The 27,904-nt window shown below is 36.8% G+C and overlaps 1 long non-coding RNA gene across 1 annotated transcript; it reads left to right on the top strand.

Moving 5' to 3' along the window:
• Nucleotides 1–1,005: 1,005 nt before the first annotated feature.
• LOC132680150 (uncharacterized) lies at nt 1,006–27,817 on the top strand. Its single transcript, XR_009610544.3, has 4 exons — nt 1,006–1,378; nt 6,528–6,618; nt 7,705–7,762; nt 27,754–27,817. It is a non-coding gene; the product is annotated as an uncharacterized LOC132680150 (long non-coding RNA).
• Nucleotides 27,818–27,904: the final 87 nt, after the last annotated feature.

Raw genomic sequence — 27,904 nt, 5'->3', positions numbered from 1 at the left:
GGTGCAAGACAATGGATATAGTAGCCTTCATTTGTGAAATGAAAGAGGAAAATAAGAATATATATTTAAATTACATGAAGAACCACAAGTCAAAACTAAAAGTTAATGCCTACCAAAAGGGGCAAGAAAGGGAAAAGATATGAGAATGCGACTTCTCAGCATATATCTTTTCATATCATTCTGATTTTTGGATAATTTAACTATGTTAGCTATTAAAAAAATAAGAGCATTGAAAGAAAACATGAAATAAAATTTATTGTTGGCACTCCTAACCTTTATTCATGATTAAATCGGTAAATGCTGCACAAAAGCTGTTCTCAGCCATAAGGCTCTAAAACATTTTGTCTCCATCAGATGTGAAGTATTCTGTATAATAAAATATCAAGGTTAGGAATGATTTTTTTTAAATATATTAAAGTCAATGTTTTCCCCAATACTCTCATGCACTTAATATCCAATGTGCATTTGGAAATGCAGTGCAGTAGTCTTGACCTTACACACAGGGATTCTTTCCAAGACCCCCCACTGGATGCCTGAAACCAAGCACAGAACTAAACCCTGTATATACTGTATTTTTTCACTACACATACATACCTATGATAAAGTTTAATTTATAAATTAGGCACAGTAAGAGATTAACAATAATAACCAATAATATAAAGTAGAACTATTATTAACAATACACAATAATAAAAGTTATGTGAATGTGGTCTCTTTCAAAATATTTTATTGTAGTGTACTCATCTTCCTTTAAAAATTTTTTTTAATGTTTATTTATTTTTGAGAGAGCGAGAGAGAGACAGAGCGCAAGCAGGGGAGGGGCAGAGAGAGAAGAAGACACAGAATCCGAAGCAGGCTCCAGGGTCTGATCTGTCAGCACAGGGCGCGCGCAAAGCTCGCATGGGCCATGAGAACATGACCTGAGCTGAAGTCGGACCGGTGCCCCTCACCTTTCTTTTTTAATTTTTTTTTAAGTTCATTTATTTTTAAGAGGGGGTAGGGGGAGAGGGCGAGTGCAAGTGGGGGAGGGGCAAAAAGAGAAGGAGGGAGAGAATCCAAAGCTCGTTCCTCACTATCAGCGCAGAGCCTCATGTGGGGCTGGAGCTCACAAACCGTGAGTTCATGACCTGAGCCAAAGTCAGAAGCTTAACTGACTGAGCCACCCAGGTGCCCTTGTACTCACCTTTCTTATGATGATGTGAGAAAATAAGTTGCCTCCATGATGAAATGAAGTGACGTGATGTAGGCATTGTGATGTAGAGTTAGGAAACTACTGACCTTCTGATGATTCATCAAAGAAGGATTGCCTGCTTTCCGGCTGAAGGATCGCATGCTTTCCGGCAGAAGGATCACCTGCTTGTGGTTGACTTGATCACAGGTAACTGAAACAGCAGAAAGCAAAACTGTAGACAGACTACTTTACTTGTGGTCTCAATTGGCTCCAGCGTCTCTTGTGAATGTGACTCACATGTGAATATTATGGCCACATTTTATTGTAGAGAAGCAACAAGTTTAGCAAATGCTATTCTAGGGTTCCCCCCAAAAATGTTTAAACTAGAAATCTCAGCTTGTTTGTATCGCACTGTTAAAATGTGAGAGACAATTCCTAGGAATTTCTACCATCAAAACAGGAAGTATAATGGTTTACCAATATATTACCTGGAACCCAAGAAAGACCATGACTGCCTGGTTCTCTTTTGCTCAGGTTCTGAACTTCTTAGACACAGAAGTCCAGCTCTTGGGGAAATATATATATATATATATATATATATATATATATATATATATACACACACACACACACACACACAGGGTTTTGTTTCTGTTTTTGTTTTTGTTTTTTTAGTAAGAAGGAGGCTATTTGCATTTGAAACTATGAAGTTTCACAGGCCAAATAATGTTTTTTAACCTCATGTCCAAATAAATTCTGACAGAGAGAAAAAGAATAATTTTTCATAGATGTTATTTGTATATCAGTCCCAAAGAATAAATGCTTTCAACACTGCTGCAAATAGCTCTCAGCTAGTGAAATTTCTGCAACAGACATTTTCCTCTAGAAAGTGTAAAATAAATAAACAAAACCCGTCACAGTGCATTTGGTGGCTTGAATTCTAGGTAGTCTGAATTTAGAGTTACAAATTAGCTTAGCTCTGTATATCCAAAACCTAAAAGAAATTGAACTGTGTAAATAGATGAATAAGTAATAACTGTGAGTTTACCCCCTACCCAATGAGAAAATTGATCTACAGCATCAGTTCTGATATGGTTCCTTAGTCAGTAAAATTAAGGGTTTTGGATTAGACTGTATATAGCCCTCACTACCTTAAACATTCTGATTTCCCTTCCTCTTGGTTGCACAAGGAAACAAAGTTGCATTTTCCGGTGGTCCTTACTCTGAGACCAACATTTCCAACCACATCACTCACTACAATAGATAAGAAAATCTGAGGCTTAAACTATACTTTCTGCCAAGAAAAATTTTCAGAGACATATTCTGGAATGAGTGGGAGCCCTCTACAATGCAGAGCTCTGAGAGATGAGAATCTTCTTTTTTGTTCCAGCATTTTCTGAAATTCAGAAGCATTATCATTGCTTCATACCCTAGCTGAGCAATATAAGGTTTCTTTCCACAATCTAGGTTGAGAGTACCATATAAGAAAAAAAAAAAAAAAATCAAAGTGATCTAACAGCATTCCTCTAAGGTGGTCTGCAACTTTTGCCCTTTCTTAACTGAATATTGAAAAATCTGAAAAAAACACAGCTCAAAGAAAATAGGTTTTATATCTTTATTAACTTTAGATGTTTCTCCCAGGAAAGAGAGATTGTTGGCAGAAAATAATGAAAACACAAGGGCTTGTGCTGTATGCTGAAAGAATTGCTCCTGAGATGATAAAGGTGAATGCAGATAAGGACCATCAAGATGCAGCCTATTTGCTTTGTTTAGTTAAAGAAAATTATGTTTCCATTCCATTCCTATCCATCCTGGCTATGAAGTAACTGTCAACCCAGAGATGTAGAAGCTCCAATTAAATAATGTAGACTTAATTACTTTGGTGCCCTTTAGGTATCTAATGTATACTATAGATGATTGCACTGTCATTTTATCACTGGGAGGTACAAAATAATAGGTCCATCTTCAAAGGACATGACCTTAACAGGACTAGTATTTTTACTTTTAGTATCCAGAATACTGGAATAAAGGTAATCATTAACTATAACTTAGGAGTATGGAATAAAGGAAATTACTAACTATAACTTAAAGCAGAAATATGCATACATTTTAGTCATTGCAAGCACTAAGTCATTTTAGGTATTCTCATTGCCACATTTTAATGGAACCAAATTTTCCTACTTGAAATAGGAATTTTATAATAGTCATATGTTAATGGAACAGGAAGAAATTTCTTGGGCCATCTCTGTGCCATGTGGTCCACTGAAACCCCAATTGTAAATAATTTGACCTATTTTGAGACACATATTATCACGTTTAAACATTCATCACCTCCAAATGCATCTTACATTAGGTACTGAATCAATTTAATTGGCAGTGTTTTTCTTTTTCATTGGTACATAAAATAACAGTGCAACTCTGTGATCATGAAGAATGGTAAGTGACTGATGCTTTTCTTGTCTCATATGGTAAGAGGATTACTTATTTCATGGAATGAAGCAAATAAATAAAGCATTAAAATCAGTGTATGTTTTCTCCAGGCACTAAGGGATGTTAATAGTAAAGCACGCAGTAAAGACCATAACATTATTCTGTGGTAAGCCGAATAATGTCTTTCAAAGATGTCCACATCCAGAACCCCAGAGTCGGTAACTATGTGGCCCAACATGACAAAAGGGATTTCGCAGATGTGATTACATTAAACCCCTTGAGATAGGGAGATTATCTTCGATTATCTGGGTAGGGCCAGAGTAGTCATAAGGGTCCTTATAACAGGGAGGCAGGAGGGGCAGAGTTCAGGAGAGATTTAAGGATGGAAGAAAAGGTTGGAGTGATGTACTTTGAAGAATGAGGAAGGAATGAAAAGATTGTTTTAGAAGCTGAAAAACATGAGGAAACATTTTCCTTCAAAGCCTTCAGAAGGAATGTAGTTTTGCTGACACCTTAAATTCAGCCTGTAAGATCTCAGATTTCTGCCTCCAGAACCATAAGATTAATAAATTCATGTTGTTTTAAGCCTGCGAGTTTGTGTGATATTTTTAAACAAAACGGACATTTTTACAGCAATAGGGAACTAATACAATCCTCTCCAAGAAACATCCTCTGAAAAATACAGAATATATTTTACACACCTTCTGGTTGGTCTCAATATATATACATATAGTAATAATTCCATTCTTATTTTATAAGAAGATACAGAGCTCAAAAAAAAAAAGATGGAACAATAGATGTATAGAAAGACGGGTAGATTAGTGAGTACATAATAAAGCAAAAATAGCAACATGCTAATTACAGAATTGAGGAAGTAAGTATATGGATATTGGCTGCATACTTTTCCTTTCAACATTCCCATATTTTTTTAAAACATTTTGTAACAAAATATTGGTAAGGGGAAATGTCAAATGCATATTTGACAGCATTAAAATAGAGATGATGTTATTCTTTGAAAGAAAAAAAAAAAAAAAACAGCTTTCGGAAGCGACCCTGCAAAAAGTTAAGCCCGTGCATGGCTAGCACTATGTAATTGGGTTAAATCACAACTTTTATATTAGTCGTAATTTTCATTTATGAGGTGTTTTATATATATAAAGCCAAAACCTGGAATGAAAAAAAATGATTCTTTTTCTTCATTAAGAATAATTTTTTATTCAAGCATGACTTTTAAAATGGTAAAAGAAATCACACGCAGAATTTAACAACATGTACTGAAAGACATGCTTGCTGCAATTCTTATGTCAGCAAAAGAATTATAAAACAACCTTAATATTTCCCAGTCCTGGGAAAAAAATGTGAAGTAGAAATTAGCCTTTAATTCTCTTCCACCCTGTCTACTAGGTCCCACTCTCTTGACCTCCCCCCCAACCCCTCTCTACAAAGGGATTTGCTCTGTATCAGAGTTGGAAAATGAACAGCTAGGTTGTTCTTTACCAAGATGGTTTTATTTTAGCCGGCCTCTGCTAAAAATTTCAGTGCCTTTAGTTCTTACAGTGAATGAATAAACAATGGCAGAGTTCCCAGTCCTGTTCCAAGTCCATGCCACAAAGTATCTGTGAATCTCCAAAAGATGAAGCCTGGCTTGCTTCCAAAATCAGTTCATGAGGTTAGCACTACAACCTATGCGCGGTGAATAGCTCCTGTTACCTGGTTAATAAGTGAAATCATGTAGGAACTGTAAAGTAGACTATTGTTTTCTGATTATTTCCATATCTTTGGATTCAGTTATGCTCACAGTCCACAGCACTGCTTCTGAAATTTTAGAAGAAAACACAATTAATAGGAACAATAAGGTATAAAACTTTTATTCCACCTTTAAATTCTGTGACTGATTTTCATTATCACACTTATATCTCAACTGGTTAATTGTATTTAATTTTTTTCATATTCCTTCTACTTGTTTCATTATATCTATTATCCTCTTAAAATTGCCTATAACCTACAGTAGAGTATCTTCAGAAATTAGCCAATTAAACAAAGGCACAGACCATTAAGTAACTTAATTGTTTGTTCAATGGACTTTGCCAGTTTATTTTAGATTATCCTATTTTAAAAATTCACTTAGATGTACTGCCAACATGTAAAGTGCCCTGCTTGATCTCAAGTGAAACCATACTGTTATTATACCTTTTTGACATCATCCTTGATTACTGTTGATAACATTTTCCTCCTTTTAGTTTTAAACTGAACTCCTCCAAAAAAGCATCCCTTATGTCTTCACCTTCTTTGTTAGTAATATAAAGAATAGAGTCCTCTCTCTCTTTTTTCTCTTTCTTTTTAATTGCATTGGATTAGATTCCTCAGCTGGGCCCCCAAGTGCTACTCAGCAATTCTTTTATTTAACTCTAATTGATTCCCTATTGCACTTGCCACAGCAACTGTTTGAAAATGCATCTCAAGGCTCCTAATCCACACCTGTCATCCTTACTCTCAGTAAATAATTTTGCCCTCTACCTAAATCACACAGACGACCAAAGCCCTCTGAAGGAAATTCCCATTCTGGTATATATCCAGCATTTGATATTTTCTTGGAAACTTATTCTTTCTGATTCCTCTATGATCTGAAGGCAGGAATGTTACTTCCTTCCAAGACTAAATCTTCTACATTTTCCACTACATAGGAAAAAACACTGCTTCATCTATAATGTTTGCCCTGTACGAACAAGTAGATTTCCCCCTTTCTACCCCATAGCACACCAAACAAGTCTGAAATATTTAAACATGACTTTACTGAGGGCTAGAGGATAATGAAAGAGAAAAAGTTCCAAAGAGGTATGTGTAACCAGAGGATCTGATTTGCAATACAATGGACCCGTCTTCAGTTTATGGCCTACTACAGGGTCCTATCTTCTTGGCTTCCTAGACTACCTACACAGAATCCAACAGCATGCAGGAGCATACATCTGGGTAGATGTCCCCCTCAGGAAGAGGCCAAGATAGCAGGATACAAAGACGTAAGTATTTGCTTTCTTGACTTCCCAGGGACCACCTTCAGAGTATTCTTTTCTTTTCTTCTCAAGATGGAGGCTAGGAATATCTACTCTACCATGAAAATCACTCTGTGTTCTACCTACATAAATTTTTTGCCCACGTTCTGTAAATTCTTTCCTTATCCTGATTTATAGTCTTTGTTCCTGGAGTACATTTCCTCTGCTTCCCTTCCATGAATTATCTACCCATTCCTTAACACATTTCCAACTTTCGTTTCCTCCAGATGACCTTCCCAGGATTGGGAAGGTCTCTAATTGCACTTATTTGTTTTTCCTCTGATGTAGATGATTCTCAACTTGTAGGATATTTGTTAGTTGTATATTTGGCTGCCTCTTTCATGGGATTGAACTCTTGGGAAGTAAGAAATCTGCCTTTTTCATAATAATATCAAAAATTACATATACGTTATTATTATAATTTATACTTACATGTGTTGATCCCTTTAGGCTGCTTAACAAAAATGCCATAGACTGGGTAGCTTATAAACAACAGAAATTTATTTCTACAGATCTGGAGGTTGGAAAGTCCAAGATCAAGGGGCCAGCAGATGCTGTGTCTGTGAGGACTTGCTTCTTGATTTATAGATGGCTGGTTTTTTTCTCTATATCCTCACCTGGAGGAAGGAGAAGGGGAGCTCTCTGAAGTTTTCCAATAAGGGTTTTAGTAAGGTTTTTTTATAATCCCATTAGTGCCCTCATGATCTAATCACCTTCCAAAGGCCCCACCTCCAAATACTATCACACTGGGGATTAGGTTTCAACATATGAATTTTTGGAGGACACAGTCAGCCTATGGCATTGTGGTCATGTATGTATCCGATGGTCTGCTTTCAAAGTGTTATCTCATTTAATCTTTACCACAAACTTAAGAAATAGGTTCTATTATTAGCTCCATTTTACAAATGAGGAATAGGGGAAAAGAAGTTCGATAACTTGCCCAAATTCCTACGATATTAAGGATTGAACCAGGCTTTATGAGTAAGCATCTAATTCCAGTGATCTCGCCCTTGTGTCTTACACGACCCCCACAACAATCCCTTTCACTAACAGGTACTACATAAATGTTGGTTGACTTTGAGATTGCAATGGTTCTTCCATTTAAAGCAAGGTAAGTTTTAGCTCTCAACTATATTCCATGAGATAGAAAAGATTAGACTTTAAAAATAAAGTGCATCAAAAAGACCACTGCAAATAAGAGACCTCAACTCATACAATTTATAGGAAAAGGTATGGTTTGGGTTCATTCGGAATATCAACATGAGGGTTATTGGCTCCTAATTTAAAATTTTTTGCAGAAAAATAATAAATAAAAACCAAGAGACCATGTGAAACCACTTACATTTTCTTTATACACATATTCTTGCACACCTAAGTTATGTTACCAAGTCTGATTGAACAGACTATGTTACCATAACATGTCACCATTTTATTTAACCCTATCAATAAACAGTAGTAGTCTCCATAGTACTTTCCTTTTCAGGCTCTTAAGTTAACTAAGAGCTGCATCTTCTAAATGAATCATCTCTTATAGGGAATTCTTGATGAATGTTGGCTAATACAAAATAAATGAATTTTCTTGGGAAGGGCAGTTAAGATGGCAAAGTAGGGGACCTGGATTTTCCTTGTCCCTCAAACACAGCTATATTTAGGTCAAATCACTTGGGACACCCATGAAATAGATCTGCGGAGCAGCAGAAGGATCTCCATAGCTGGAGAAAGACAACTTGGCAGGACGGAGGTGTATATATGTGTGTTGGGAGAGATAAAACAGTGGAGCTGTAGAGGAAAGGGAACCCTTTCTGTGGAAAGACAAAAAAGAGAGAAAGAGAGAGGGGTTGTGAAAATATGGCATGGAGTTAGCACAAGAGGAAAACCTCTCTGGACCACGGACTTGTGCAAACAGCCTTTGGAGCTGAAACTCCAAGGCTTTGAAAATGCACGACTTTCTCCAAAGCAGAGCCACAGCGCGTGCTCCTGGGGAGGGGGAGAGCTGGCCCAGGGGTGCATAGCATGGTGTAGTGATCTCCGAGGCACACTGGGAGAAAATGCTTCCTTTCCTGGAGTACTTTGGGAAGAGGGCTTATTGCCTCCCCAAGGACAAAAGACCCTGCAGGTTCTGGCCACAGGCCTTTCATCAGCAGGGTGACAGGCTCTACTCGTGAGCAGGGGAGAGAATCCACACAGTGCTGGGTCCTTTTAAGACATGGGGTTTTGAATCCCAGCTGAGCGCCAAGAAGAAGGAGCAGGAGAACTGTGGTGCAGGGCAAGCCAACTGCCCTCACTCTTCTGTGAGGGCTGCCTGAACAGCATGGGTTGAGATTCCTGGTCCACAGTGGAGAAAGTGGGGTGACACTGACACCATTTTTCTCCTCAACACCAACATGGTGAGACTTCAGAGAGCAGCACAACAGCTCCCAGTGGAGGCAGGACAAGCTTATAACCAAACATCACCCTTCCGTGCCTGGCAAATGGTTAGTTACTGGAGCAAGACTGACTGAGCCAACACAGCCAATACAGTGACAGCAAGGATGGGAGAAGCAGAGGAGAAACTAGATGAGATAGAAAATAAAATTATGGAAAATAATGAAGCTGGAAAAAAGAGGGAAAAGGAATTACTAGATGACAAGGGGATGAAACAAAACAATACCCTTATCATAGGATTCCCAGAAGAGTGAGAAAAAGGCGCAGGAGGTTCATTTGAACAAATTATAGTGGAGAAGTTCCCTATTCTGGGGAAGGAAACAGGTATCCAAGTCCAAGAGGCCTAGAGAACTCCCTTTTAAATCAACAAAAGCAGGTCAACAACACAACATATCATAGTAAAACTTGCAAAATACAAAGATAAAGAGAGAATTCTGAAAGCAGCTAGGGACAAAATGTTCTTAAACTAACAGGGTAGACCCACAAGGGTAGTAGCAGACCTGTCCACTGAAACTTGGCAGGCCAGAAGGAAGTGGCAGGAAATATTCAATACTCTGAATATGAAAAATAGGAGGCCAAGAATCCTTTATCTATCGAGGCTGTCATTCAGAATAGAAAAAAGGACAGTTAAAGACTTCTCAGACAAACAAAAACTAAGAGTTCATGACAACTAAGCCAGCCCTGCAAGAAATTCTAAGGGGGACTCTGTGAGTAGAAATCAAAAGAGACTACAAATGACCAGAGAACATCACCACAAACATGAAATCTATGGATAACACAATGGCACTAAATTCATACTTTAAATAATCACTCTGAGTGTAAATGGACTAAATGCCCCAAACAAAAGACATAGGGTATCAGAATGGATAAAATAACAAGATCCATCTATATGCTGTCTAGAAGAGACTCATTTTAGACCTGAGGAACCCTACAGGTTGAAAGTGAGGGGACGGGGAACCATCTATCATGCTAATGGAGGTCAGAAGAAAGCTGAAGTAGCTATACTTATATCAGACAAACTAGATTTTTTAAATTTTTTTTCAATATATGAAATTTATTGTCAAATTGGTTTCCATACAACACCCAGTGCTCATCCCAACAGGTGCCCTCCTAAATACCCATCACCCACCCTCCCATCCCTCCCACCCCCCATCAACCCTCAGTTTGTTCTCAGTTTTTAACAGTCTCTTATGCTTTGGTTCTCTCCCACTCTAACCTCTTTTTTTTTTCCTTCCCCTCCCCCACGGGTTTCTGTTAAGTTTCTCAGGATCCACATAAGAGTGAAAACATATGGTATCTGTCTTTCTCTGTATGGCTTATTTCACTTAGCATCACACTCTCCAGTTCCATCCATGTTGCTACAAAGGGCCATATTTCATTCTTTCTCATTGCCACGTAGTACTCCATTGTGTATAAACCACAATTTCTTTATCCATTCATCAGTTGATGGACATTTAGGCTCTTTCCATAATTTAGCTATTGTTGAGAGTGCTGCTTTAAACATTGGGGTACAAGTGCCCCTATGCATCAGTACTTGAGTATCCCTTGGGTAAATTCCTAGCAGTGCTACTGCTGGGTCATAGGGTAGATCTATTTTTAATTTTCTGAGGAACCTCCACACTGTTTTCCAGAGTGGCTGCACCAATTTGCATTCTCACCAACAGTGCAAGAGGGTTCCCATTTCTCCACATCCTCGCCAGCATCTATAGTCTCCTGATTTGTTCATTTTGGCCACTCTGACTGGCGTGAGGTGATATCTGAGTGTGGTTTTGATTTGTATTTCCCTGATGAGGAGTGACGTTGAGCATCTTTTCATGTGCCTGTTGGCCATCCGGAAGTCTTCTTTAGAGAAGTGTCTATTCATGTTTTCTGCCCATTTCTTCACTGGATCATTTGTTTTTTGGGTGTGGAGTTTGGTGAGCTCTTTATAGATTTTGGATACTAGCCCTTTGTCTGATATGTCATTTGCAAATATCTTTTCCCATTCTGTTGGTTGCCTTTTAGTTTTGTTGGTTGTTTCCTTTGCTGTGCAGAAGCTTTTTATCTTCATAAAGTCCCCAGTAGTTCATTTTTGCTTTTAATTCCCTTGCCTTTGGGGATGTGTCAAGTAAGAAATTGCTACAGCTGAGGTCAGAGAGGTCTTTTCCTGCTTTTTCCTCTAGAGTTTTGATGATTTCCTATCTCACATTCAGGTCCTTTATCCATTTTGAGTTTATTTTTGTGAATGGTGTGAGAAAGTGGTCTAGTTTCAATCTTCTGCATGTTGCTGTCCAGTTCTCCCAGCACCATTTGTTAAAGAGACTGTCTTTTTTCCATTGGATGTTCTTTCCTGCTTTGTCAAAGATGAGTTGGCCATATGTTTGTGGGTCTAGTTCTGGGGTTTCTATTCTATTCCATTGGTCTATGTGACTGTTTTTGTGCCAATACCATGCTGTCTTGATGATGACAGCTTTGTAGTAGAGGCTAAAGTCTGGGATTGTGATGCCTCCTGCTTTGGTCTTCTTCAAAATTACTTTGGCTATTCGGGGCCTTTTGTGGTTCCATATGAATTTTAGGATTGCTTGTTCTAGCTTCGAGAAGAATGCTGGTGCAATTTTGATTGGGATTGCATTGAATGTGTAGATAGCTTTGGGCAGTATTGACATTTTGACAATATTTCTTCTTCCAATCCATGAGCATGGAATGTTTTTCCATTTCTTTATATCTTCTTCAATTTCCTTCATAAGCTTTCTATAGTTTTCAGCATACAGATCTTTTACATCTTTGGTTAGATTTATTCCTAGGTATTTTATGCTTCTTGGTGCAATTGTGAATGGGATCAGTTTCTTTATTTGTCTTTCTGTTGCTTCATTGTTAGTGTATAAGAATGCAACTGATTTCTGTACATTGATTTTGTATCCTGCAACTTTGCTGAATTCATGTATCAGTTCTAGCAGACTTCTGGTGGAGTCTGTCGGATTTTCCATGTATAATATCATGTCATCTGCAAAAAGTGAAAGCTTAACTTCATCTTTGCCTATTTTGATGCCTTTGATTTCCTTTTGTTGTCTGATTGCTGATGCTAGAACTTCCAGCACTATGTTAAACAACAGCGGTGAGAGTGGCATCCCTGTCGTGTTCCTGATCTCAGAGGAAAAGCTCTCAGTTTTTCCCCATTGAGGATGATGTTAGCTGTGGGCTTTTCATAAATGGCTTTTATGATCTTTAAGTATGTTCATTCTATCCCAACTTTCTCGAGGGCTTTTATTAAGAAAGTTGCTGAATTTTGTCAAATGCCTTTTCTGCATTGATTGACAGGATCATATGGTTCTTATCTTTTCTTTTATTAATGTGATGTATCACATTGATTGATTTGCAAATGTTGAACTAGTCCTTCATCCCAGGAATGAATCCCACTTGATCATGGTGAATAATTCTTTTTATAAGCTGTTGAATTTGATTTGCTAGTATCTTATTGAGAATTTTTGCATCTATATTCATCAGGGATATTGGCCTGTAGTTCTCTTTTTTTACCGGGTGTCTGTCTGGTTTAGGAATCAAAGTAATACTGGCTTCATAGAATGAGTCTGGAAGTTTTCCTTCCCTTTCTATTTTCTGGAATAGGTTGAGAAGGATAGGTATTATCTCTGCTTTAAACGTCTGGTAGAACTCCCTTGGGAAGCCATCTGGTCCTGGACTCTTATCAGACAAACTAGATTTTAAAACAAAGACTGTAACAAGAGGTGAACAAAAGCATTATATCATAATTAAGGGGTCTATCCATCAAGAAGAGCTAACAATCACAAGTATTTATGCTCTCAACTTGAGCGCACCCAAATATATAAATCAATTAATCACAAAAATAAGAAAACTTATTGATAATAATACCATAATTGTAGGAGACTTTAATACTCCATTTACAACAATGAACAGATCATCTAAGCAGAAAATCAACAAAGAAACAATGGCTCTGAATGACACATTGGACCAAATGGACTTAACAAATATATTCAGAATATTTCATTCTAAAGCAGCAAAAAACATATTCTTTTTGAGTGCACATGGAACATTATCCAGAATAGATCACATATTGGGTCACAAATCAGCCCTCAACAGGTACAAAAAGATTGAGATCATATCATGCATATTTTCAGATCACAACGCTATGAAACTTGGAATCTACCACAAGAAAAACTTTGGAAAGGCCTCAAATACATGGGAGTTAAAGAACGTCCTATGAAAGAATCAATGTGTTAACCAGGAAATTAAAGAAGAAATTAAAAAATACATGGAAGAAAATGCAATGAAAACATGATAGTCCAAACCCTTTGGGATGCAGTAAAGGCAGTCTTAAGAGGAAAATACATTGCAGTTCAGGCCTATCTCAAGAAGCAAGAAAGGTCCCAAATATACAACCTAATCTTACACCTAAAGGAGCTAGAAAAGGGTCAGCAAATAAAGTGTAAAGCCAGCAGGAGAAGGGAAATAATAAAGATTAGAGCAGAAATAAATGATATAGAATCCAAAAAAACAGTAGAACAGATCAATGAAACTAAGAGCTGGTTTTTTGAAAGAATAAGCAAAACTAATAAACCCCTAGCCAGATTTCTCAAAAACAAAAGAGAGGACCCAAATGGATAAAGTCATGAATAAAGGAGGAGAGATTACAGTCAACACCACAGAAAATAAATGAATTTTCTTGATAAAAATAAAAGATGATCCAGACTTTTGATGCATAATATGTAAAATGAGTTGCACCCAGGCAGGAACAAGTTGCTGATGAAACTGTCAGTATCTTTGAACATAAACATTCCAGGACCAACTGAATTTTTTGTCTAAGTGAAAGTATTTTTCTTTTTCAAATAATTAGGGAAATGTATAATATCAAGACAGTAGCTATCAAGGGCATCCACCTAAATTGAGCTTATGAGACTAGAATATAAAATATATATAAACAAGAGACAGAAAGTAAAGCATTTTATTGGATGGGTTATTATAATGTAATATCGAATATTTTTAAAATATCTCATTTCCCAATTGTTTTCATACAATTGTTTTTGTTTTCCTTTAAGTGTATTTTAAAGTAAAACTGTGAATATTACCATATTAGCTGCTGCACAAAAAAAATTGTTCTGATATATGGCCCATATAAGAGATGACAAGTATTACATCTTCTTTAGCTCATTCCAACACCACTCAACTTCTTCTGCTGTACCTTACTTGAGCAGATGCAAAAATATGTTACAATATAGAAATCCTAAATACTGCTTTTGAATTCATACAGTTTGTATTTTATTGACTTTTTAAAATCAGTTTGTTTCTCCCCTTAATATTAGTAGCTCAGCACATCAATTTAAGAGAACTGTGCCCTGATGGATAGAGAGCCTGGATCTCAGCAGTATTTTCTTTCTGCTAGAAGCAATAAAATATAGGATGAGCTATTAGGATTGGGAGGTGGTTGAGGGAAGAATAGAGGGCAAAGGTAAGGAGTGTCCAGAAAAAAATCATGAAGCATTCTTAAGCCTGCAGGAATTTATCGGATAATTTTAATCCTTAAAAGAGATCTTTGAAGATTTTCATGCTTTCTTGTTGCCAGCAGTGTTTCTGTTGAAATAAGATAATTTCTGTAATTGTGTACCTCAGAAAAGAAAAAGGAAAAAAATTGAAACATTGGCACATTTTTTCTAAAATACCAAATTAAACAGAATGACAGACTGAGTTAAGGACAGAGAAAAGTGGCAAAGCTTTCCACATGCCATGACCTCAGATATCCTGCCATAAATTATGTGGATGCTATTTATATGCTTAGAACAAGTATCTTTGTGAAACATTTACATAAAACATGATAAAGGTAGCCAGAGTTTACTGATGAAGTACCTAAGAGAACAGAATTTCTTTTTAAAATTGCTGAGGTAGGGGCATTTGGGTGGCTCAGTCAGTTAAGCAACCAACTCTTGGTTTTGGCTCAGCTCATGATCTCACAGTTTGTGAGTTTGAGTCCTGCATTGGGCTCTGTGCTGACAGTGTGGAGCCTGCTTGGGATTCTCTCTCTCTCTCTCTCTCTCTCTCTGCCTCTCTCTCTTTCTCTCAAAATAAATAAGTAAACTTAAAATGAAATAAAATAAAATTTCTGACTTAGGGGGTGCCTGGGTGGCTCAGTAGGTCGAGTGTGCAACTTTGATTCAGGTCATGATCTCAAGGTTCCAGCTCCACATCGGTCTCTGCGCTAACAGATGGATGCTTCTTGGGATTCTCTGTCTCCCTCTGTCTCTATCCCTTCTCAGTTCTCTGTCTCTCTCTCAAAAATACATACATATAAGCAAACAATTAAAAAATTCTTTCAAGTTAGAAGTAATATGTCAATTACATGAAGAACAATGTCTGGGTGTAAACATATTCCAAGTTTTCATAAAATGAACAATGTCTTTTTTTGTCTGAGGCAACAATAAAGTTGAAGGAACAAAAAGCATGGCAGGGCCTGGAATGATGATGTTGCTAACTAGTTTCATGAAATAAAAAGCTTTAAGCTAATATTATATGATATATATTTATATTTACATATAAAATACATAAAAATGTATTATGTATAATTATGTATTATGTATAAAATACATAAAAATACATATATTTCACAGATTTCCTTATTCAACCCTCCTCACATGGTACAATGTCCTTTAAAAATGTGTTTTTGTTGAGTTTATTATTCAGATTCATATCCTCATGGGATTTAAGCAAAGGCTGAGACACATTTATTAATGCCTAAATATGGTTCATCTCACTGCAGTGACATGAATGCCAAAAAAAGGAACCAGATATTGCATTTTTCATCAAATATTGAAATAGAGATTATCTAGTAAATGCAGTTTTTTCCAGGAGCTTATGGGAAGTAATTGTATGTATGTGACAGATATCTGAGCATCCTTCATTTAGTGTATGTTTTTGTGTATATTTGCACAGATTTTAAAAATGCCACCCTACTTTCAATGTCCTGGGCCTGCAGGCAAACTGACACTGACCAGAGCCCTTCCACCATCTAGACATCCCTCAGCAGGCCATGGAAAGCTTGGTGACTTGACGATCAAAAAGCAAATACCCATGACCACATACTCTCGTTTCCCCCTCTCCTTCTGCCTTTGACATTCTTTTATGCCATTCATGTAAAAACTCTGAGCTTATTCCTCCAGAAATTCCACAGGTTTTTAATCATCTACCTATCCAATAGGGTAAACCTGCTCACCTACTTCCTCTCAACCAGGAGTCTGCCTCCTGCTTCTCATGAGCCTGTCACCTTGACAACCTTCTGTGCTTCCCCTGTTACTTGTCAGTTACGTATAAATTCCCAGCTGCTCAATATAGTGTGAGAGATGACAGTATTTCATGTCGTATGAATTTTAGTGTAGTCCTAGTGAGAATATAAAAATGAGAGGTTATAGGTTAAAGCAGTAGTTCTCGAAGGTTTTGGTCTCTGTTTCCCTCCATACTCTTAAAAATCCCAAAGACCTTTTTGGTTTATGTAAATAATAGCTACTGATATTTTTTGTATTAGAAAGTAAAACAAAATTTTCAAATATTTATTAATTCATTTAAAAATAATGGGCGTTTGGGGCGCCTGGGTGGCTCAGTTGGTTAAGCGTCCCACTTCGACTCAGGTCACGATCTCGCGGTCCGTGAGTTCGAGCCCTGCCTCCGGCTCTGGGCTGATGGCTCGGAGCCTGGAGCCTGCTTCCGATTCTGTGTCTCCCTCTCTCTCTGCCCCTCCCCCGTTCATGCTCTGTCTCTCTCTGTCTCAAAAATAAATAAACGTTAAAAAAATTAAAAAACATAATGGTTGTAAACCCACTACATGGTAACAATAATATATTTATGAGAACAAAATACCCTACATTTTCCACAGTGAAAGAAATTCAGTGAGAAGAAAGCCATTGTTTGCATTTTGGCCAATGTGTTTAATGTCTGATTTAATAGTCAAAATTAAATGTAAATTCTTGCTTCTCTTATCTGCTTCTACAGTTAGTCGCTTGTGATATCACATGTCATATAGATACTGGAAAACACTACCTGCTTCTGAGCAAAAGTGATAAAGGCAAATATCTGTCTTGTAATTTAACCTCACGGATTGTGGGGTCTTTTATACTTTGTGTGGCAAAACTGTAAAAACGTTTCAGCATCTCTCAGCCACCCCCCGGATTTCATTGTGAGATCCTCTGGAATAAAGAACTCTGAGAAAGGAACCATTGAGAATACAGTGCAGTGCCTCTTAAAGGTGAATAACGAACAGAATCCTTCTGAAGTAAAAATAATTTCAGGGACTCTTCAATGATTACTTAAACTATCTTTAATATGATGTAAATATAAACTAAAATCTAGGTGGAAATTCATTGCATAAGCCTTTGGACAACTATTAAATTGAAATTTAAAATTACAAACTACATAAACAAAAAACAAAATTCTAATTCTTAACACTGATTTAATGTGACAGGTGATATTTGCTGGATATTTCTAACATGAATACAATACTCACTGCTCTAGCAGCAAGGCTTGTCAGTATGTGTGTGCTATCATGTCCCATGTGTAACACAGTCTTCTCTCTCATGCTCTCATTGGAACTCAGGTGCACAAAATTAGATAAATCATCATCTATAGTTCAGCGCACATTGTCATCATTAATCCATTAATAGTCCTCTTACACTTAGTTAGCTGGTTAATTTTTGTAGTGTTACAAACGACAGTAAACCCATCGCTCAAAATAAAACTCAGGATCCTGAAAAGGACGGTGATAGTGACCACACATTAGGGTAGACGTTTTAATTCCTACTCTCCCCTTACCTCAGGCTTTATTTCTTCAGGCACACAACTGGCCCTCTTTGACCCTCAATTCCTCACTTGTAGAAAGAGGAGGGCTGATCTACATTACTTCCAAATTTCCCGCTGGCTTTCAGAGGAAAAGAAAGCAGATTCTAGTCAGATCTTTTTTCTTTAAATTTTTTCTCCATCACCCAATAGCTTAGTTCTCACTTTAAAAAATGAGGATGTATACATAAGGGGTGAATCACAGGAATCTACTCCTGAAATCATTAGTGCATTATATGCTAACTTGGATATAAATTAAAAATAAATAAATAAATAAATAAGTTAGTCAGGATAAAAACAGTACTGACCTGATAGAGTTGTTGTGAAGATTAAATAAAATAATATGTATGAAACAGTAAAACACAACAACAAACACAGAAACAAAAACTTAGGATCCTGACAATAGCTTACACTGACAATACGACCTCCTATTCTATTCCCTAGGCTCCTATGCCTGTGGTAACCATCATCCTAAATTCTGTACTTACGATCATTTTTGCCTTTTAAAAGATGGTTTTATGTCATATACATAATTTTATAAATGTATAAGAAGGATTATATATTTCTAAAAAGTACATATTTTATTTTTATTGTTTTTAATTTCATAGGAGAAATATGATATTTGGAAACATTTTTTCCTTTGATATTATATTTCTAATATCCATCCATATTGTATTCCTGCATGGTGCCGCGCTTTATTCACTTTAACTACTATATCACATTCTATTGTGTGAATATGTAGCAGTTTATCCAGCCACCTTTTTATTTGTGGGTAACGGGTTATTTCCTATATCTTCACTATCAAGAACAATGCTTCTCTGAGCATTCTTATTCACACATCCTATTGTACATATGTAAGTCATTTCTTCTACCATTTTTCTCTATTGGAGTTACAGTAAAACCTATAGCATACCTGATGTCACATGCTCTTCACTTGGCTCAAAAACATAATTTATATAATCAAAAGAATAGAGCATTTTTGAGCATTTACTGTATGGCAGACGATATTCTAAGATCTCTACTCATATCAACTCCTTTAATATTCACGCTAACCTAGTGAGGTTGGTAGTTATCATTTTGTCTATTTTACAGACAAGGACACTAGCAACTAAAAGTCAGAATAAATTTTCAGAGCTATTGCCAGGATTCAAACACAGGCAGTTGGGCTCCAGAGCATGCTCTTTTATTACAACCATCATTAATTCTTTATCTTTAGCTCACAAAAATGACTTGTGACAAAAGCAATGAAATTGCATGGCAGTCCTCAATTAGAGGGTCATCCAGATAAACAAGACTATTTTTACATAAATTATTTAAAGTTAGAATTGAAATGTAAATGAACATTTTAAAATTTGTATATTGTTTCTGGACATTCTGAAAATATGTCTGTAGACCCTAGTTTGAGAAATAATGCTATCAAGGAATGACTGGTTGGACCTTCTCTATAATCTAGGACTTCAGTCAAGTTTATTGTTAGTGATAGGAATGCAACTGAAAGTGGTATAACAATAAGATAATTTGTTGTCTCACAGATTTAGGCAGGATGCAAAGTAGTCAGATGAAAAAAAAAATGTTGCAGGAGAAATAGACAAATCTGTGACAATAGTTGGAGACTTCAATACTCTTCTTTCAATAGTTAATAGAATAAGGAAACATAAAAATCAGCACAAATAAGGAAGAATTTAATAGCATAATCTGTCAAAATGATCTAATCAACAGGTATAAAACACTCCACACTACAACTCTTCCCATTAAAATTAACTGGTCTATCTTGCATTTTAAGTTAACCCTTATTGAAGAATGATTCAATAACATCATGGATGGTCATGTGAAAAATGTCGGTTCACTGAGTTATCCAAATCTTCCCTATTTTATTGTGCAACATAAAAAAGTACGTTTGCTAACATCATCACTGACCTTTAAGAAAAATCTTTAAGCACTGGAAAATACAAGTTTTCCAAAATTCTAATTTTGCTTCAACGTCTGGTATTTATTACTGGCAACAAATATTGTTATTTATTTTCCTTGAAATCACAGGCCTGCATTGTTCATTTTCCAGAAAATATCTGCCAAATACCTAAGTCTAAATAACTACATTTTCTCTGCCAGTAATTTCTTTTCAAGTAAAAATGGTGTTGCGTGGAGACGCAGCTATATTAGCTCACAACTTCAACAATTGCCCCAGTGCTTTTCCTCATAACAATAGTATTTGAGTACGCAGAACGGCTTCATGAGTACTTTGCATTTGGTGACACAGAACATGAAAAAAATGGGTATTCAAGTAGCAAATGTAAGAGTTATTTTTACTGCTACATCTGTGACATTCTTAAGTAAAGTTGGCATTAAAATTTTTATAATGTAAGTGTATGGCTATAAAAAAATATTATTCATACAATTTGGTGCCTTGATTCATATTAAGGCACCAGCAGTTTTACCCATGATTTCTTTTGTGCCATCACTACAAATGGAACACAGTAAAAAAGGTAAATAATGTCTTAGTACTATTATTTTTTTTAAATTTTTTTTTTTAAAAACGTTTATTTATTTTTGAGACAGAGAGAGACAGGGCATGAACAGGGGAGGGTCAGAGAGAGAGGGAGACACAGAATCTGAAACAGGCTCCAGGCTCTGAGCAGTCAGCACAGAGCCCGACGCGGGGCTCGAACTCCAGACAGTGAGATCGTGACCTGAGCCGAAGTCGGATGCTTAACGAACTGAGCCACCCAGGCGCCCCCTGTCTTAGTACTATTATTAAAGAAGTTTTGACTTCATGGACCCCCTGAAAAGGTAAGAGACTCTCAGGATTCTAGGGACCACATTCTTGACAGCACTGCTCTGTTGGAACAAATCTTTTGCTTCTCTGGTTCAACTAGTGTTTCCATCCTGCTAGAACAGTAACTAGAATGTAGTAGGTAGTCAATAAATATTTGTTGGATAAAGAATGGAGGGATGAATGAATTATCCCTGTAGACACTTGGTTGAAATTTCTTTACCACTCTGTAAATGTACAAAGACTAATAATTCATCCATGAATTAGTTAATTTACCTTTTTAAACAGCATCTAGCCCCAGAAAGGAGAAAGAAGAAATAGTTCTAGTTTGATCTCTAGTGTATAAAGTAAGATGCAGATAAAAGAGTACATCTAATACGGATATAAAACAAAGATATCAATAAGGCATCAGAGAAATGGTGGGGTTTTTTTTCTAATCTCAAACTTCCATGAAAATTCAAAGGGAGATGGTAGTAACACTTTTATATTGATATGAGTCAGATGATAAGTTCATTATAAAAATATGGCTTTATGGTTACTTACAAGAACCTATTAAGCCAGATTTTCCCAGGAGAGAGAGAAAAAGAATGTCCATAACAGTATTCCTTTGGCATGATTATTCAAACACCTAATACAATTATTATGATTATCTATTTTTGTTACAGATTAAATGCTCAGTAGACAATACTCTGCATTAAATTTTATTCTTTAATAAACTGTATTTTTATTATAAAACATGCCACTTCTTCACCTAAAACATAGGGAAAGAGACTCCATTACATAAAGTAGCTATTAGAATAAAAAGCAAGATTCAAAATCTTCCCCTTTGAATAGTCATCTACCATTTGCAGGCAGCAGTGTGTAGCCAAGACTTTGGGGTTAGGAGGAATAGAAACCAGAGTCAGAATCCCAGAACCATTTTTTTCCAGCTCTCTAAGCCCCTGGATGAGTTTTTTGTTTTTTGCTTTTTGTTTTAATTTATCTAACCTGGAGTTCTCTCATGTAGAGGAGATCACAAAATTAATTTCAGGTCAAAAGATTTTTGTGAGTTGCCAATTCATGAAGTAATGGCTTTGAAAGTGGCTGACGAATTATAAAGAAAAATCAACTAATAGTAATGTTCATTGCTATTTTTGCAACTCAGATAAGTGTGCTTATACCTAATCAGTCTTAAGTCACATCAATATTGGAAAAGAATAAAGGTTTTCATCACGAATATTAACCTAAGGGAAAATGTCTCTTATTTTTGATAATAAAAAATACTGGCAATTTAAGTCATCATTTCCTATCTGCAAACTGATGAGCTCTAAATCTTGCATTTCTAAGGCTTCCAATAAAAACAGAAAAAGAGGATTATAAGAGCCACAATAGCAGATTAAGAAAGGATTAATTGCAATTTACAAACCACTGAACACTTAAAAAACACCTATTGGACATTTAAAAACTAGCTACTAAATATGACCACATTAAGGTAATATATTTTATTCCCCCTTTAAAATATCCTTTGCATGCAAAGTATATCTATCTATCATGTAGTCAATTATCTTACACAGCATGAGATCAATCCTAACATATGCACATGAGAGTAATAACATGGTATACTGTTTGTTTGAAAGTAATAGGTACACTAGAATAGTCTACCATACCGACATACCTTTAATGTCCCAGTGTTAAAAAGGCTCTTTAAGATTGTGAATTAGCAATAGTGTATGAATGCTCCAAATATGGTACTGATGCAATTACTTAGAATGTTAAATGCATTGGGAAATCTTTCCTTTTATTTTATTTTCTTCACAAATGCAGGAGAAAAAAGCTATTGGGATCATTTCTTGTCTTAGTCTGAGAACCCCTGTGGAGAGGATCCAAGCGTGATGTTTCCTTTGAAGTGAATGGAATATCCATTCTCAGATCAGCCATGAGGATATATAGAGGAGAACAAGAAACTGGCTGAATGAAAACTGACATTAGCATTTAAATAAGGCTAGGCTTAAAAGAAAATTTATGCAACAAAAAATACTAAGATTTGAAAACTAACATGCAATTTTTCAGAATCCTAGGTCAAACCACCTTGCATTAGAAGCAGGTCTTTATTAGGTCTAACACAAAGAAACTAACAATACAAAATGTTCAAAAAGCTTAAAGGTTAGGTCAGATATAGGAGATCTATAGCATATTGAAATATCATAGATGCCAAGTATTCCTACTGTGGATACACACAAAAGTCCTGCAACAGCCATGGATTGTATGTGTCCCAAATCCTGATTTTCATTCTGTATTTAATACTAGTAGACTGGCAACGAATAAAACAAAACACAACAAAAATAACCACCACAAAACAATATTCCAGTTAAGAATTCAAGCATAAATCTTGCTGATGTGAGAAAATACAGCATAGGAAATATAATCTTCTTTTAATGCAAAATGTATCTGCCATCTATAAAACCAAAATAGAAACCATAATCAGTGATTTCAGCAGTATCCATCATCTGTCAGTCAAAAACTAGGCTTTGAATAGCAGCAGTGTTCTTGGTCTGTTCAGCTGAGTTTAAGTCATGGCTCCTGATTTTGATGTTTATACGTAAGAAGATAGCTAACTATATAAGGCAATATATGTTGAGCACCAAAAATTTTTTGAAGGAAGAGAATCTTAGTAAGTTAAAATTCCCTGCAAAGGTTTCCTAGACAGTTCTCAAAGGATGGAGAGCACCTAGCCCAACAGAGTGGAATGTTGAGGTCCTGCACATAGAGGGAGGTACCCAAGCAAAGACTTGGAAACAGGCAGGAAGAGTGAGTTTGAGGATGAGAAGAGGACCAAAGGTCTCTAGAGCAAAGAGACCTAGCAGTGTCTGGTGAAAAATAAAGGAGGAGAGGAAGGTTGGGATCAGAATGAAGAGGGCTCTCTAGTCAGAGCTCTCATGGCAAGTCACAGACCTAAAGAATCATAATTGGAAGGGCGTAGTGGGGTTGATCAGGCCCAACTTACCGAGTAACCCTTGACTGCCTCTTCAAGCACCCATGGCAAATTGTCATCCAGTCTCTGCTTGAAGAATGATGAAAAATTGATGTGCATATTAACTTTCTTAGGTCCCTGGTGTTTTCCCCTTGTATACATCATGAATTCATAAAATATGAACCCCCAAATTGTGTGTTGATGAATGACAGAATAACATACTCTTCGTACTGGGAGAATTCAGGGAATGGAAATGGAAATAGCCAGGAAAGGTATCATAGAAAAGGAGGACATCAATGTGCTTTGAAAAATGGGTAGTACTTAGGAAGTAGAGAGGAAAGGGATGGATTCTGCACAGGTAGATTTTAGGAGGAAAACCTCAAGGGCAAAAAGAACATACATTAAGGAGAAAAAACTACAAAGATCCACCTTTTTAGCACAGATTTTTCATTAAGAAGTGGTGAGTGTCAAGACCATCAAAAAGATATCAAAAGACTTTGGATTTGTTGATGTAGACAATAAGTTGCTACAGTAAATTCTCGAGTAAAATTAGCATTTAGAATGTAAGGAAAACATGCTGAAAGTAGCATTTTTAGGAAGACCAAATTAATGATAGTGGACACGATAGATGGATTTAGAAAAAAACTGGAGTCAGAAGCACTATTTAAGAATCTTTTTAACTGGAAAAGCAATAAGAATGAAATCGGTGTAAGCATTTTGGAAAACAATTTGGCATTACCTGGTAGAGCTCATGGCCCAGTGATTCTGCTCCTTGGTATAGTCCCTAAAGAAACTTCACATATGCACCAGAAAACATGCATATGAATGTTTGCCGCAGTATTATTTATATTAGTAAAATCCTGGAAACCTCTCAAATATTCATTAACAGTAGAATAAATGCACTGTAGCATATTCATAAAGAGCAATGACAACGAGTGAACTAAAGCTCCATCAACATGTAAATACCACCAAAACATAATTTGACTGGGAAAAATAATTCACAAGAGAATTTTATATATTTGTTAATGTGTGTGTGTGTATATTTTTAAAAATATATTTATATATTCATGTGCCTGAACATAGATTCTCTTGTGGGAATTTTACTTATTATCTTGTTTATTATATATACACATTTATATATATAGTTGTATGTGTATACATGTATAAATTCTCTTGTGAATTGTGAATTTTTATAATTTCACAAACATATAAAACAACCATATTTTTGTTTAGGAATGCATAAAAATGTGGGAAACATATAAGGGATGGTAAGGGAATGATAATAAAGTTCAAGATATTATTTACCTCTGGGGAAAAGAGCATATGACTGAGGAGGGAGGGTCTTTCTGAGGTTTTGGCAACACTATTTCTTTAACTGCATGTATATCTGAGTTTATTTTGTTATTAAACAGTGTAGCTATATTTTATATACCCTTAAGTAGTTGTGATATATTTCACAAGTTGAAAACAAATATTAAGGATTTGATCTAGGGTGGTCACAGTGGGCATACAAAGAAATACACACGTGGTGACATTCACTGCTCATTTGTAAGATTACAACAAGTGTTAATTTTGTACTACTAACACTAGTGCTGAGGATAAACTGTGCAAACCAACAATGCACTAAAACTATGACTTAGATTTGGAATGAAAGAATAGCAATTCTGGAAGTCTATTACGTATGGTTTTTGACAAAGGGTAGCATGGTAGAGGGGAAAGAAGTCGTGAACTGTTGAGGCATGCTTGAATGTTGTCATCCACTCTGAAGTACAACGTGATAAGGCTCCCCTAACATGAGCTGCAACATGTTGGCCTTCCATTGTACCCCTCTTCCATCTCACCAATTCCATACCCCTTGTTGATTCCTGGCTAATTGTGAAAGTTCTCTTTCACTTTTCCAAAAATATTTGTGAAAAATGAAGACTTATGTCTCCCCGTGATACTTTGATTTACTATATGCATATGGTCCTTCAGATGACCAGAATACATTTCTCATATGTGTGTATGTGGTCTTCATTCAGTTCCTGGCTCATAGCTCCCCAAACCCTCAGAATTTTCTGAGCAATAACAGCAGTGGGAGCATCTTTTGTTATATTATTTGGTCTCTTGTCTTCAGTTTCTGAAAATGCTTCAAAGCCATAAAGGTAAAATGGGTGTCTTGTTACTCATAACAACCCCCTTTTTACACAACTGGGTTTATGTTACTGCAGTGACTTTTGGAAAGCACCTAAGGATGGGGCTGGTTGCCAGAAGAACCAACCATGATTAGAGGTTTGGAATTTTCAGTCCCACTCCTTGATTTCTGGGAGGTGAAAGGGGCTGGATATTGAAGGGTCATCAATGAGCAACTAGTTAACTCAGTCATGCCTATGTAATGAAGCCTCTATAAAAACCCAAAAGGAGGGGGTTGAGAGAACTTCCTGGTTGGGGAATCAGAATGTTTCCTTGTGCCACCGTGCCAGGCCCAAGCTCCATGAGGACAGAAGCTCCTTTGTTTGGGACTCACCATATATACCTCTTCATCAGGCTGTTGATTTGTATTATTTAATATCCTTTGTAATAAATCAGTGATCTAGTGAGTAAATGGGTTTCCTGAGTTCTAGCAAATTAAGTGAGTCCAAGGTGGGGGCCAGGGGAACCTCTGATTTATAGACATTTGGTCAGAAGTACAGGTAAGAATCTGAGCTTGTGATTGGAACCTGAAGTGGAGGGTGGTCCTGTGAGAATGCACCCTTTATTTTTGGAATCTGATGCTATCTCCAGGTAGATAGTGTCAGAATTGAGTTGAACTGAGTTGAATTCTCACACACTTCCTGAGAATTGTTTGTTGGTATGGGGCAGAGTCCACATACACAAGTTGGACTAGGGGTCCAGGAACTAACATACTATTTCTTACTCTCCCTCCCTTTTATCTTACTTTCATCACCCAATATTTATTCAAACTAAATGTCAATTCCATGCAAAGTACTGGGAGCCAGAGGTAAAGAGGCATGGGTCATAGCTTTCATTCAAGATACAGTGGATGCATTGCTTTTCAATAATTGTTGTAACAAATTACCACAAACTTAGCATCTTGAAACACAAAATTATTTTTATCTTACAGCTTTATGGGTCAGAAGTGCCAAGCGGGTCTCACTAAGCTAAAACCAAAGTCTGGCAAGGCTGAGTTCCTTTTTGGAGGCTTACAGGAGCATCGATATTCTTGCTCACCTAGATTATTGACAGACTTCAGTTTCTTGGGGTTATAGGACTGAAGATCCTTTTTCCTTGCTGGCTGTTGGCTGGGGCTCATTCCCAGCTTCTAAATCCATGTGCACTCTTTGGCTTATAGCCCTCTTTGTCTCCGAAGTCAGAAAGGCAGTTAAGTCTTTGTCAGGTCTTATCTCTCTGGCCTCTTCTCCCATCATTGAATCTCTCTGATGAACTCTCTTGCCTTCCTTATCCACTTTGAAGGACTCATGTGATTGGACTGGGCCAACCCAGATACTCCAGGAAAATCTCCCTGTCTTAGTCATATCTGCAAAGTCTCTTGCCATGTAAAGTAACATGGTCACAGGCTCCAGGGATCAGGATGTGGACATCTTTGGAAGCCATTATTCTGCCTACCACATTGGATTTTTTTTTTAATTATAAAATGAAAACCAAAGCCACATAATTATTAATGTGTGGCCATGGAGTGGTGATTAATAGTGCAGCCATGGTAACAAAGGATAAGAACTATCATTTGCTTCAGTACATTTTTCTATTTTTTTTCCTGGGAAGACAGAAAGATGCAACAGGTGAGGAGCACAGCACAGTGCCTGACACATAGTAAGCCTTCAACAAATAAGAGATCTCATGTGACCCAAATGCTGTCAATAATCCCATCCTCAGATGCCTTCTCTTTAATATTCAAACAGTTAGCCAGTCCTCCACCTAGCTGGACTGATAGGAAGGGCTGCCTTTTACTATATTTCCCATCCCAGACAATTTAAGGGTCATAAGTGTTTCACCATCAGGCACCGTTACCCTGGGCTGCTCTGAAGGTCACAACACCATCATTTCCGTCTCCTGCAGCTGTTACAGATGTCTCTCATAGAGCTTCCCTAAGCATTAACCCATATCTTTCCCTTCATTCTCCAAAACTCAGCAAAGTCAGCATGGTGAGATGAGAAAATGGATGGACTGCAGACAGGGAAACTTATCATTGGATCCATTACCTGTATCCCTACACAACCATCTTGCTACCGACCATCTGCTGTTGATGGCTTTGCTTCTGGGACCAAAGTGGCTGCCAATGA

This window comes from Panthera onca, chromosome A1 (assembly GCF_046562875.1).
Source record: "Panthera onca isolate mPanOnc1 chromosome A1, mPanOnc1 haplotype 2, whole genome shotgun sequence".
NCBI classification, from domain to species: Eukaryota; Metazoa; Chordata; class Mammalia; order Carnivora; family Felidae; genus Panthera; species Panthera onca.
This window is presented reverse-complemented; position numbering and strand designations above follow the sequence as displayed.